Here is a 14,615-nt window from a genome sequence, read left to right as displayed (position 1 = left end):
AAGGGGGAGGACAATGGGGTCTCACTCCACAACCCAAACAACGGTCAGAGGATGGAACAACAACAGAAACTCCCTCCACCTGCTGATCCTCTCCACTCGCCTAACCTAACCCAGGTGAAAGGGAGAGCAGGAGGCCAAGGGCGCAATAAAAAGCCTAACATACACTAGGCAGTATAAATAAGATAACAAGAATAATAAATCACCATCATATGTGCATAAACAATAAAATAAAATAAACTTGTGCTTGTGCTAGGCGCGTAGCCTAACCGAGAGAGGCGACAGAAAGTTAACAGTAAAACTGAGCCTGACGCCCCCACGGTAACTATAATAATTGTAAACAGTTGAAAACATGATGTCAAGCACTAGCAAAATAATAATATAATAATTATAAGCTAAAACTGTCCAAGGGGAAACATCCTGGGGAGTTACCTAAGCGGGAAGATGACGGGAACCCAATGCAGGAACCCCAATGATACAGTTCAACAAAATTATCGTTAGGGAAACACCGAAACAACCCAGCTTAGGAAAAGCCACCAGGATGAATCCTAGGGGAATAAAGATAAGTAATGAGCCAACAAGGAAAAACCCAAACAGAACAAGCTGGACGGGTGTACCTCGCAGACAACAAGGCTGGCTGGGGGACGCCGTAGCGTCATAACAAAACCACGTAGAATTAATAAATACGGGCTGAGACACCCAAACTTATCATAAAAACTCCACAATAAGATGGTACTTAACTTGGATACAGTAAAGCTGCTCGAACGACATGCTGGAAATTGGAAATAATGGCCAAAAGCACAAGCCACCAGAAAAACAGTGAAAATGATCACGTGCTAGAAATGGAATGGTTCAGAAGGCGCTGGAGTCGCCGCTTGGCGGGCGGGTGAGTGTGGGAGCTGGAACGGCTCCTCGCTCTTCCCGGGGGTTTTGACATAGGGATGTCTATCGAGTGTGGCTCTGTGGTTGTGATTCTTTCACTCACCCTTGGTTATACCGACGTCTTCAATATGGAAGATGCTCGATCTGGGGGTAGTAACTCCAGCATTCCTGAAAACTTTTTTCTCTGGTATATTTAGCAATATTTATACCTAGAAATTCGTGTTAGTATGGAATTTCACCGGGTGACACGGGATTGAACTCAGAAATAAATGATTTATCTAATAAGTACTAATTTTCAAATATTAATAATAATAATAATAATAATAATAATAATAATAATAATAATAATAATAATAATAATAATAGTTGGGAAAAAAGCCCTCTATCACGAGAGTTCATAAATGTTCTAAAGGGTCCACAATAATATAACTGTTTAAGGCTCGTAAAATTTTTAAAAACTTTTGAACCCTACTCTGGGTTCATCTTCAGTCACAATCTTTAGAAAAATAATGATAGTTAGTAATAATATATAATATTTTCCATGTATTTGTGTAGTAAATTATTTAACATTTTAAACAAACAAATAGCAATTCCTAATCTTTTATCCTCAACTTGAGAAAGGAGGGGGGAGGGTAAATGTCAATTCACTTGACAGTTCGACATATTAGCCAAGGGGAAGAAGTGTTGCCCTCAGAAGGTCATGGATTTCAATCTTTTGATATCGTAAGGAGTTATTCTCCTCTCTCTCTGTCTCTTGCCAAAGGGGATGAGAAATGGACAGATAGATAAATAGATACTTAGTTCAGCCCTTCTTTCTCTCTCTCTCAGGAAAAGATAATGTTTGTGTGTGTGTGTGTGTGTGTGTGCTTATAGTGTTTTAAAGATGTGTAGTAAAGGTAATACATCTTTGGAAGACAAAAAACAAACATATAAATTTTTTATTGTTGGAGAGATTAAAGAGAGAAGCTCTCCTCTCTTTCTTTCTTTCTTTTGCCCCAGCTAGCCTTGTTGAATATAAGTTGTAGTGGTAACTCTCTTTCTCTCTGCTTTGGCTGGAGGGTTAGAAGTGCGCATGTATTTTTAAGGGTACTAATGTTTAAGATGACTTTGAAATGATATCAATAATATAATTTCAAAGATTAATACAGTAATAGGATAGTAATTTAAGGTATATTTGATGTAGGATGATACTTTAAGTATACATTTGGTATTTGAACTTTCAAGATAGGCAGTTATAAGCATTTTTAGAGGGGGTGTAGCAATTATTCACGGACTTTAACTATTCGCAGGGGCGTCTGGAACACATCCACCGACTTGGGACCAATGAACTTGATGATCTGAGTCAGTACTGTGTCCCTTCTCTTCAACACCAAGTTTGCCAATAGGTTAGCTGTCAGGTGGGCTAGGTAGGAGATGGCCCTACCTCCAGACAGCATCAGCCTCTTGAAGGTGGCTTCCTCTTCAGGGTTCCCAAACCTGAGGAGGAAGAGGAGGCGATCTTGGACACCAACAGTGATCAACAATCAAGCCACAAGGCTGCCAGGAATGCTGCCATGGCAGTATTCCAGTGCTACTGAATCATGCTAAGAGAGGGAAGCTCCCTCTGCACAGAGGGAGTCCAGCAACAGACCCAGGCCCAGACGAACCAAGGTCCGAGTCAACCTGTTTTGGCAGTGGCCTCTCCAAAGGCATGTAATCTCTTCTGACAAGGGAGAGGAGGAGAAAGTATCTTGTACAAGTGGCTGGACCAGAGTGAGTTCTCCTGCCCAGATACAAGATCCGTCCAAGGCAAGACCACCGAAGCTCCAGGTTCCTTGTGAGGTCCCCAATAGGCTTTGAGGGCAGTATGATCCACGGGGGTGGCCATGGTCTCTTCCTCAAGATCGTTGAATTGACTTATCAGCTGAACAATCTCAACGTAGGTCCTCTGTAGTTCAGGGGTGTCTGTGTCCTCAGGAAAAGGACCCTCGAGCCCTTCCAGGTCAAGGTCCTCCTGTGCTAATCTCTCTGCAGGGGAGACCCTCATCAGAATCCCCTGACCCCCTCCCCACCACTTGAGCATATAACTGGTCCAATCCAAGAACTGAACGAGGGGAGCAAGCTTTCATGGGAGGGCTAGGATGGGAAGGTGAATGATCCCAATCTTGAGCCCTAGGCCTGTCCAACACATGGCCCCCGGTATAACCCCAAGAGGTGGAAGGGACAAGTGAGAGGGGCCCTAGCACCCTTCATGGACCTGCTGGAGGCTGAAGCCTGCAAGGGTCTGGGAGAGCGAACCCGTTCACGCGAATGTGGAGAGGGGGTGTCACAGGGAGAGCGGTCCTGTTCACATGAACATGGATGGGGGCTATCCCTAAGACATAGTATAGTTTTCTTTGAGGCTGTGGCCTCTACAGGCAAAGAAGAATGGACGGGGGACCTCATGGTTGCTTTCCCAGGTGAGTGGACCTGTGAGCTAGCTTCACCTTTCTGGGACCCTGGCTCTGTTCCCATGCAGGAACGTGCAGGGGGTGAGGCATCACCTGCATGCTGGAAACTCTCACTCTTGTTGGGCCGTGCCATGGTCCGTAGACCACGAACACTTACCGGTGTTACGGGAGTCTGTGGGACCCCTTGCAGTGGTAGAAGAACTTTTACCAGCCCGTGGAAGAGACTTCCCAGGACCAGTATCGGTGACGTGGGGGGTCTGTGGAGCCCTGTACACCTGTAGCTCCCATGGCACAGGGGTCCGTGGAACCCCATGCAACAGTTGCTCCTGATGCACGGGTCCGTGGAGTTCTGTGCAGTGGTGGAAGGTTCTTTACCAGCCCAGGAAGGTGACCTTTGGGGACCGGTTTCGGTGACACAGGGGTCTCTGGAGCCCTGTGCACCTGTTGCTCCTGTTCCCAAAAGCCCCATGCAATGGTTCTCATGTCCATAGACAAAGGAGAGAAAACAAGAGATCCCTTTGCCTCTTCCGTGGAAGGCAGACCATTCGAGGGCCTACAGGCCTTCTTACGGTAGAGAGAAGCAACCTTTTCCTCTGCTACATCTGAGTATTAGGAACTTTGGAAGAAGGGAGGGAGGTGGCATCACACAATGAAGATGATGAAGATGAATGACAACTCTTTTTTTTCTCTTTGACCTCTTCTTCTGGTAGTGGCAGGTCTTCTCAAATAAGGCTTGGAGGATGACATCACCCCAAGGGGAGGTTGTCAGAGGAAGCACAAAAAGGCATACCACTGGAGACAAGTATGGTGGTGGTTCCAGATCCAATAGACGGTCACCGTTGCCCTGGTAAAGGTCACTGAAGTAACAGTCATTGGAGGGATGTGTGAGGTCTTCAAGTGGGAGATCAAGCCCTGCAGGCCTAGGGAGGGCCAAAGCTCCCCAAATCCCTCAGTCTCCCCCAAACCTGTAAAGGATGTTGGGTCAGTGGTGGCACTCTCCCTTCACTCTGAGGGGGATTCCTCTAACCTCCGAATGAACAGAGACCACTGGAGAGGAGTTATCCTGGACCATCACACCCCCACGCTGACTCTCTCCTCACAAAGCAGAAGGAGGCGGCGAAGGGGAGACCACTCCCTTGGGAGTGGTAACAATGAGAGGCAGCTTAGTCATAGGAAGGAAGGAGCCAGAGGTACAGTATTGGCAACCCTTGGCGTCACTATGGGTGTTGCCCTCATACAACGTCAGGGAAACCTTCATCTTATACTTCCTCTTCCGGAAAAACTGCACCCATTGTTCTGATGGCCAGACATGACACTCAGAACAAGGACTATGCTGGTTGCATTCGTGCTTCCTGCACTGGGTGCACAACAAATACGGATCAATCTCATAGGAGGAGAGGAAGCGATTGCAGGATTTGTCAGCAGTGCCTCATTGTGGGTAATCTAAGTTTGGTTTGTATGAATTAAATTTTTCTTTTTTCTATTATGTTTATTGTATGTGTTTTGTTGTGAATATCTGATGTAAATTTTCATTTTTGTTTTTTCTTTTTTACTTGCAGTTTGCTTGAGAGTGGTATAATAGAGTGGACTCCCCTTCACCTGGATGCCCATAGTTGAATACTTGTCCTGCTTCGCAGCAAGTATTACCTATCAAGTGTTATGTGGTCATTAATTGGAAAAAGGGTACATGATGAAAGCTGGTGTTTTATCAAACGTTTCTTTTGGATAAGGAAAACTCAATATGAAAATCCGTTGTGTGAACTGTATTATAAATTGTGACTTTAAATCAGTTGTGGGACCCTAGAGTTTGACTTATTCTAGTTCTGGTAGGAATTGGTAACACAAAACATTTTCAAATGAAGACTACAGATATATTCCATGGAAATTAAAAACATTGTGAGATGAATCAGTGTGAATCAGGTTGACAGTGAAGTTGTATACTAAGTCAGTGCTGGAAAATTCCAAGTAGGCTCGATAAAGATGTATCTTCAAAGTTTGCATATTAAGGTTAATAATTTGCACCAGACTGTTAATCTAATATCTTTTGTACATAGGCAGTCCCCAGTTTACGATGGGTGTTCTGTTCCTACGCCATGTCGTAAGCCGATACATTGTCAAAAATCATAAGAAAACCTTAGGAAACCTTACTTTTAATTCTTTGGGTGTCTTGAAAGCAATGTAACCCGCATTTTTTTTTTTAGTTTTTCATAAAAAAAATCCTCCAAATTTTGACCACTCTGACATTTTGGAACCATGTTTCTTCCATCGGATTGTCGTTGTAACCCCAGAACATGCATCGTAAACCGGGAAATAATTTCTGATGAATATACAGTAAACCCCCCGTATTCGCGGACTCACGCATTTGCAGGTTTCTCTGTAGAACACATCTACCCATTATTCGCGGAAAATTCGCCCATTCGCGGTATTTTTCACTGAGAAATATTCACTAATTACTGCATTTTTATATAATTTTCATGAATAAATGCACTTTTTGTGATAAAACTATTAAAATACTCAGGTGTAAGCATTTTTACAGGGTTTTTCATGTGTTTACACTATCAAAATGGACCGTTCTAAGTGTTTTTAGAGGGGTTTTAGGTATTTGCAGAATTTAGCTATTCGCGGGGGGGGGGGGGATATGCATCCCCCGCGAATACGGGGGTTCACTGTTTTTGGAAAGCGTCATAACCTCGGAATGTTGTAAGCCGAACCCGTCGTAACCTGGGGACTGCCTGTACACTGTTTGGTTGATACCGTGTGCAGTTGACGTATTTTGCTGTTTTTTTTTTTTTTTGTCGTATTAAGATTGAATACAGTTTAAGATTTGATGAGCTATGGTATTAAGTTAGGCTAAGTTAGGTATAGGCTGAGTTAGGTAGAGTTAAGACTGAAGGTCATAGACCACTGTAATATTAAGATAATAAATTAGGTTAAGGAAAGGCAGAGTTTTATTTAGTAACCTCTAAATTTGTTCCCATCATCCTACTCAATTATGTAGCTTGATGAAGCCCCTACATAATTTTGGCACCCAACTTGGGTCTTTAATAGTAAAGTAAGAGTGGGGTACATACAGTAATTGGAGATGGAGGGAGCAGGTTTGGAGGGTGCTGGGGTAGGTGAAGGAGAGCAAGATTTGAAACAGAAGTTAGACAGGCTGATGTGCATGATGATTAATATGCAGGATCAGTTGGAGAAAGCCCAGGAAAGGGAAAGTAATTTGGTTGCAAGAATGGAGGCACTGGATGGAAAAGTCCAGTAAGGAAAGTAGATTGGTTGCGAGAGTGGAGGCGATGTATAAGAAAATGTGAGAGATGGCAAAGAAAGTGGCTGTAGTGGCTAGGACTGAGCCCAGTGTTGGGAAGGGAAGTGAAGAAACTAAGGCAAAAGGTGCAAAGGAGAAAATCCCTAAAAAAGGGAAGTAATTGTCAAATAAGAGTAAGGGAGGACTCACCATTGATGAGGACAGTATGACTGAGGCGCATGAAAGTGATAGGGAAGACAGTAGTAAGAAAAAAGAGGAAAGGAAGAAAAAACACGAAAGGAGAGAGGTATAAGGAAAGAGGAGTCGAGTTCCCGGATTGTGAGGGATAGTTCAGACTCAAGAAGATGAGGAGGATAGGAAGACTGGAAGTAGTAGTAGTAGTAGTAAGGGTTTGAGTGAGGTGGAGGAGAAAGAGGCCAAAATGGTGTTCCTGAGGGAGGTTCCCCAGATTGAGAAATTTAACATCTGGAAGAGAAGAGACATATATGAGTTTTTTTATGAGTATGAGAAGTATTGTAGACAAAAATATGGGGAGAATGAAGGTGTGTGGATGAAGTGGCTGGGAGAGTTCTTGGATGGGTGGTTGAAGATGTGCTAGAGAGGTATGTGTGAGGGTGAGCCAGGGTGCGAGTCAGTGAAAGCGAGAGTGATTGGGCAGGTGAAAAGAATGAAAGGAAGTGTGGTCTACAAAAAGGATGATAGGTTTGAGGAGGCAAAAATGAAGGTTGGGGAAGAAGTGGGCTTATATGGCCATAGGCTAGAAGCACTGCCCAGAAAGAAATATGGAGAGGAAGGAATTGAGGAAAACAAACACCTTATGCGGAAGTTCTTGGCCACCATCCCCAAGAAGATTAGGGTAATTTTGAATGAGAAGAAAAAAGATCGGAAGCGGTGGTCAGGGAAGAGTTTAAATTGGGAGGATGTTTTAGAGATCCTAGAAGACCTGAGAGTAGATGAGGATGAACCAAAGATGTACATTGGGTCTGAGGTGGTAAGTGGAAGGATGTACAAGGATGCTTTGGTAAGTGAGGAGCTAAGTGTGATGAAAGCCTTGTTGGAGGAGTGTAGGAGAGACCGGGTGGAAAGAGGAAGAAAGAATGTGCAAGTGAATGTGGGGAATAACAGGAGAAGGAGCTCGAGCAGAAGCCGGGAGAGGTTTAGAAGTGGGTAGAGCAAATGGTAATATGAGGGGAAGTCAGATGGGAATGAGTGGTGGTGATAAGGGGTGTTACAGGTGTAGAAGGACTGGGCACGTGAAAGTGGATTGCAGATGGGCCAATGGTGAGTGTTTTGGCTGTGGAAAGAAGGGGCAGAAGTTGGTGGACTGCCGCAAGCAAAAGAGTTGAAGTGTTTTGGTTACTGAAAGGTGGGACATCGTGTGAGAGACTGCCTGAGTGGAAGGAGAGTAGGAGTAAATGGAAGTCGTTGTGGAAACTGTGGAATGACTGGACACTTTGCCAGGACATGTAAGAACCTTCTGAGTAAGTGTGAAGGATGTGGAATGGAGGGTCACGTGAAGGAAGTCTGCCGTAGCAAACTACAACCCCAGAGAATGTGGCTAGGTTTGTGGGAGTGATTAGTAGGCGTCTGAGTGAGTGCGGAGAAGGATATAGTGGAGTTGGACAAGAGTGCGAATGAATTGCTAACAACAGAGGATGTTAAGGCGATACAGTGGAAGTGTTTGATAGTGAGTGAGTTGAAAAGGTGTATTAGAGAGGAGTACCTGGAAGAAGATGGCCTTTGTTGCTGGGTAAATGGACAGTTTGCTCAGAGGTTTGTGTTGTGTGAATGAGTGGTGTATTTTTCAAGAGAGAGGATGGGAGAGTTGATGTACATTCCAGTGTTCTCAATGAGTGGAGCAGTAGGGATGTGCATGTTAGTCCATGGAAGTATGTAAGAATGTTGAGTAATAATGGGCCAGAGTTTGTTGGTAGACCATTTCAGCAAATGTTGAGAGAGTGGGGTATTGAGCATGCAGTTAACAACTCCATACATGTTGAGTGCAAATGGGTTGGTGGAATGAACCATAAGGACTCTTGAGTGGGATGTTACAAATGTTGACTGATAGAGAGAATGAATGGGATTTGCTGTTGTGAAGAGTGGCAGCGATGTATATTGGGTAAGTACATAAAAACACTGGCATATCTCCAAGTGAGTATGTAATGAATTACAAGAGGTATGTGAGGGCGAGGTTGGATTTGAATGATGAGCAGGGTGTGTGGAGGCAGGCAAACGAAAGGTTTGAGAGTTTCAGAATGGGTGATAAGGTGTTGCTGAGTAAGATGCCTGAGAAGTATGAAGGTCTGTATGTGGTGAAAACAGTTTGGTCCAATGGACTGAGTTATGTGCTAGAAGACAGGAATGAAGAAGGAAATGTAAGTGTAATATGAGCACATTATAATCAGCTGAGAAGATGGAGACCCAACGAAATACATAACAGAGCTTCCCATTAAGAAGTTATTACTGGAGGAAAGGGAAAAGGAAAGTGAAGAAATAGAAGACATAAATTGGGGAGATAAACAGCTAGTGTTTGTAGAACATATGAGAAAGCCTAAAAGGAGGAGTAGAAAGAATAAGGTAAAGTTTACTGGGTTGTTTGCAGAATGTACACGAGATAGCTGTTTGATTTTAAGGTGTTTGAGAAGCCAATAGGCATGAGAAGTGAAAATACCCTTGCGATGTTGTTGGGTAGTAGTGAGAATGAGGTGTAATTGATTTTGAAGGGTTTGAGTGGGATGTGGAAGGAGTGAACTTGGTGAGTACAAGGAATGTGGACGAGGATACGCAAGAGTTGGGTGAGTTGGAAGCAACGCCAAATCATGAGGAAGACAGTGCGTATAGTGTGTGAGTTTCATTTGAGTGACAGTGTTGAAAGTGTAAGTGTGGGAGTGAGTGTAAGTGAGAAAGAGTTAGCAGCACTAGGGAGTGTAAGTGGGAGAGTTTTGGATAGCTTGAGGCAGAGCGTGGAAGAGAAAAAATGAGAGTATGGAAGAGATGATAGCAGCCATGTCAGGTGTTACTGAAGTGGGGGCTGACATAAGTCTCCAGAGTTTGAATAAGCTTGGTGTAAGTAGTTCAGAATCAAGGCTAGGTGAATCTAGCATGGCTGGAGTAGAATTGAGTGAAGAAGAGGTTGTGAATGAGAGGCCATGGACCTGAAGTCAAGGTCCAGTTCTGAAGTATGAATGGGTAGTGAAAGGGATTTTGAAAAAAAAAAAAAAAAAAAAAAAAAAATAAGATTTCCTTTATTTTAGTAAGTGGAGTGTGCTAGTCTGAGCTTGGTTTGTATGAATTAATTTTTTCTTTTTCTATTATGTTTAAAGGACCTCGCAATTTTGTCAGGTCCTCTCTTTATTAGAAAAGGGGGTACTGTCATTGTGTCTGCTATCAGGCAGCAAGTTTTGTTTTTTCTTAATACAGCCTATTCAGGTTCAATTCCAAAGCTCATGATCTTAGTACAGTGGCCACTTACATTATTTTCACTACATGAATTTCAGGGACCTTACTAATGTTCAGGTGGAATTCTCCCCTAGTTTTCAACGTCTCTATTTAAAATCTTTAGCAACTCTTTGGTTCCCTTTCTGATTCTTAGTCACTTTCCCCTTCACTGCCTCAGTTATTCCCTTACAAGCAGTCCATTGTCTTTAATAGCATAAGAATGATATTTATTTCTCTGTTATTATTTCACCGGCTGACATGGGACCCCGATCCAGAAAAAGGATTTTGACAAAGGAAAAATCTATTTCTGGGGAGGGGCCCGTGTCACCCGGTGACCCACCCCTGTTTTTCATTCTCTCCCTCCCATGGTAAACATCATTCTAGTGGGGTGAGTGCTAACATGGAATGCGACTAGTATTGCCTTGTGTACAGTCCGCGAGTAGTGCATGGGCTTGTATCGGCACCTCTCTCGTTGGGACTTTTGACATTGGGAATCTTTATAGGGCAGGGTCCCGTGATTGTGACAATCTCACCCTTTACCATATACGACTCCATTTCTTGAGCTCGCTCTGGGGGTAGTAACCCCAGCTTTACATTTAGCTTTTCTCTGGTATCTAGCAACGGAATTACCTAGAAATAAGTGCTGAATGGATTATTTCACCGGGTGACACGGGCCCTCCCAGAAATAGATTTTTCCTTTGTCAAAATCCTTTTTCCTTTGTCAAAATCCTTTTTTGTTGTGAATATCTGATGTAAGTTTTCATTTTGTTTTTCTTTACTTGCAGTTTGCTTGAGAGTGGTAGGATAGAGTGGACTCCCCTTCACCTGGATGCCTATACTGTAGTTGAATGCTCGCCCTGCTTCACAGCAAGTATTACCTATCAAGTGTTATGTGGTCATTAATTGGAAAAGGGGGTATATGATGAAAACTGGTGTTTTATCAAACATTACTTTTGGAGATAAGGAAAACTCAGTATGAAAATCCGTTGTGCAAACTGTATTATAAATTGTGCCTTTCAATCAGTTATGGGACCCTAGAGTCTGACTTATTCTAGTTCTGGTAGGAACTGATAACACAAAACATTTTCAAGTGAAGACTGTAGACATGTTCTAAGGAAATTAAAATCATAGTGAGATGAATCAGTGTGAATCAGGTTGACTGTGAAGCTGTATTCTAAGTCAGCGCTGGAAAATTCAAGTAGACTCGATAAAGAATTGTCTTTCAAGTTTGCATATTAAGGTTAATAATTTGAACCAGACTATTAATCTAATATCTTTTGTATATACAGTACACTGTTTGGTTGATACCGTATGCAGTTGAAGTATTTTACTGTTTTTTTTTCTGTAGTATTAACATTGAATACAGGTTAAGGTTTGTGGGAGTGATTAGTAGGCGTCTGAGTGAGTGCGGAGAAGGATATAGTGGAGTTGGACAAGAGTGCGAATGAATTGCTAACAACAGAGGATGTTAAGGCGATACAGTGGAAGTGTTTGATAGTGAGTGAGTTGAAAAGGTGTATTAGAGAGGGAGTACCTGGAAGAAGATGGCCTTTGTTGCTGGGTAAATGGACAGTTTGCTCAGAGGTTTGTGTTGTGTGAATGAGTGGTGTATTTTTCAAGAGAGAGGATGGGAGAGTTGATGTACATTCCAGTGTTCTCAATGAGTGGAGCAGTAGGGATGTGCATGTTAGTCCATGGGAAGTATGTAAGAATGTTGAGTAATAATGGGCCAGAGTTTGTTGGTAGACCATTTCAGCAAATGTTGAGAGAGTGGGGTATTGAGCATGCAGTTAACAACTCCATACATGTTGAGTGCAAATGGGTTGGTGGAATGAACCATAAGGACTCTTGAGTGGGATGTTACAAATGTTGACTGATAGAGAGAATGAATGGGATTTGCTGTTGTGAAGAGTGGCAGCGATGTATATTGGGTAAGTACATAAAAACACTGGCATATCTCCAAGTGAGTATGTAATGAATTACAAGAGGTATGTGAGGGCGAGGTTGGATTTGAATGATGAGCAGGGTGTGTGGAGGCAGGCAAACGAAAGGTTTGAGAGTTTCAGAATGGGTGATAAGGTGTTGCTGAGTAAGATGCCTGAGAAGTATGAAGGTCTGTATGTGGTGAAAACAGTTTGGTCCAATGGACTGAGTTATGTGCTAGAAGACAGGAATGAAGAAGGAAATGTAAGTGTAATATGAGCACATTATAATCAGCTGAGAAGATGGAGACCCAACGAAATACATAACAGAGCTTCCCATTAGGAAGTTATTACTGGAGGAAAGGGAAAAGGAAAGTGAAGAAATAGAAGACATAAATTGGGGAGATAAACAGCTAGTGTTTGTAGAACATATGAGAAAGCCTAAAAGGAGGAGTAGAAAGAATAAGGGTAAGTTTACTGGGTTGTTTGCAGAATGTACACGAGATAGCTGTTTGATTTTAAGGTGTTTGAGAAGCCAATAGGCATGAGAAGTGAAAATACCCTTGCGATGTTGTTGGGTAGTAGTGAGAATGAGGGTGTAATTGATTTTGAAGGGTTTGAGTGGGATGTGGAAGGAGTGAACTTGGTGAGTACAAGGAATGTGGACGAGGATACGCAAGAGTTGGGTGAGTTGGAAGCAACGCCAAATCATGAGGAAGACAGTGCGTATAGTGTGTGTGAGTTTCATTTGAGTGACAGTGTTGAAAGTGTAAGTGTGGGAGTGAGTGTAAGTGAGAAAGAGTTAGCAGCACTAGGGAGTGTAAGTGGGAGAGTTTTGGATAGCTTGAGGCAGAGCGTGGAAGAGAAAAATGAGAGTATGGAAGAGATGATAGCAGCCATGTCAGGTGTTACTGAAGTGGGGGCTGACATAAGTCTCCAGAGTTTGAATAAGCTTGGTGTAAGTAGTTCAGAATCAAGGCTAGGTGAATCTAGCATGGCTGGAGTAGAATTGAGTGAAGAAGAGGTTGTGAATGAGAGGCCATGGACCTGAAGTCAAGGTCCAGTTCTGAAGTATGAATGGGTAGTGAGAAAGGGATTTTGAAAAAAAAAAAAAAAAAAATAAGATTTCCTTTATTTTAGTAAGTGGGAGTGTGCTAGTCTGAGCTTGGTTTGTATGAATTAATTTTTTTCTTTTTTCTATTATGTTTAAAGGACCTCGCAATTTTGTCAGGTCCTCTCTTTATTAGAAAAGGGGGGGGGTACTGTCATTGTGTCTGCTATCAGGCAGCAAGTTTTGTTTTTTCTTAATACAGCCTATTCAGGTTCAATTCCAAAGCTCATGATCTTAGTACAGTGGCCACTTACATTATTTTCACTACATGAATTTCAGGGACCTTACTAATGTTCAGGGTGGAATTCTCCCCTAGTTTTCAACGTCTCTATTTAAAATCTTTAGCAACTCTTTGGTTCCCTTTCTGATTCTTAGTCACTTTCCCCTTCACTGCCTCAGTTATTCCCTTACAAGCAGTCCATTGTCTTTAATAGCATAAGAATGATATTTATTTCTCTGTTATTATTTCACCGGCTGACATGGGGACCCGATCCAGAAAAAGGATTTTGACAAAGGAAAAATCTATTTCTGGGAGGGGCCCAGTGTCACCCGGTGACCCACCCTGTTTTTCATTCTCTCCCTCCCATGGTAAACATCATTCTAGTGGGGTGAGTGCTAACATGGAATGCGACTAGTATTGCCTTGTGTACAGTCCGTGAGTAGTGCATGGGCTTGTATCGGCACCTCTCTCGTTGGGACTTTTGACATTGGGAATCTTTATAGGGCAGGGTCCCGTGATTGTGACAATCTCACCCTTTACCATATACGACTCCATTTCTTGAGCTCGCTCTGGGGTAGTAACCCCAGCTTTACATTTAGCTTTTCTCTGGTATCTAGCAAACGGAATTACCTAGAAATAAGTGCTGAATGGATTATTTCACCGGGTGACACGGGCCCCTCCCCAGAAATAGATTTTTCCTTTGTCAAAATCCTTTTTTCCTTTGTCAAAATCCTTTTTTTTGTTGTGAATATCTGATGTAAGTTTTCATTTTTGTTTTTCTTTACTTGCAGTTTGCTTGAGAGTGGTAGGATAGAGTGGACTCCCCTTCACCTGGATGCCTATACTGTAGTTGAATGCTCGCCCTGCTTCACAGCAAGTATTACCTATCAAGTGTTATGTGGTCATTAATTGGAAAAGGGGGTATATGATGAAAACTGGTGTTTTATCAAACATTACTTTTGGAGATAAGGAAAACTCAGTATGAAAATCCGTTGTGCAAACTGTATTATAAATTGTGCCTTTCAATCAGTTATGGGACCCTAGAGTCTGACTTATTCTAGTTCTGGTAGGAACTGATAACACAAAACATTTTCAAGTGAAGACTGTAGACATGTTCTAAGGAAATTAAAATCATAGTGAGATGAATCAGTGTGAATCAGGTTGACTGTGAAGCTGTATTCTAAGTCAGCGCTGGAAAATTCCAAGTAGACTCGATAAAGAATTGTCTTTCAAGTTTGCATATTAAGGTTAATAATTTGAACCAGACTATTAATCTAATATCTTTTGTATATACAGTACACTGTTTGGTTGATACTGTATGCAGTTGAAGTATTTTACTGTTTTTTTTTCTGTA

This window comes from Macrobrachium rosenbergii, chromosome 22, assembly GCF_040412425.1.
Source record: "Macrobrachium rosenbergii isolate ZJJX-2024 chromosome 22, ASM4041242v1, whole genome shotgun sequence".
Lineage (NCBI taxonomy): Eukaryota > Metazoa > Arthropoda > Malacostraca > Decapoda > Palaemonidae > Macrobrachium > Macrobrachium rosenbergii.
This window is presented reverse-complemented; position numbering follows the sequence as displayed.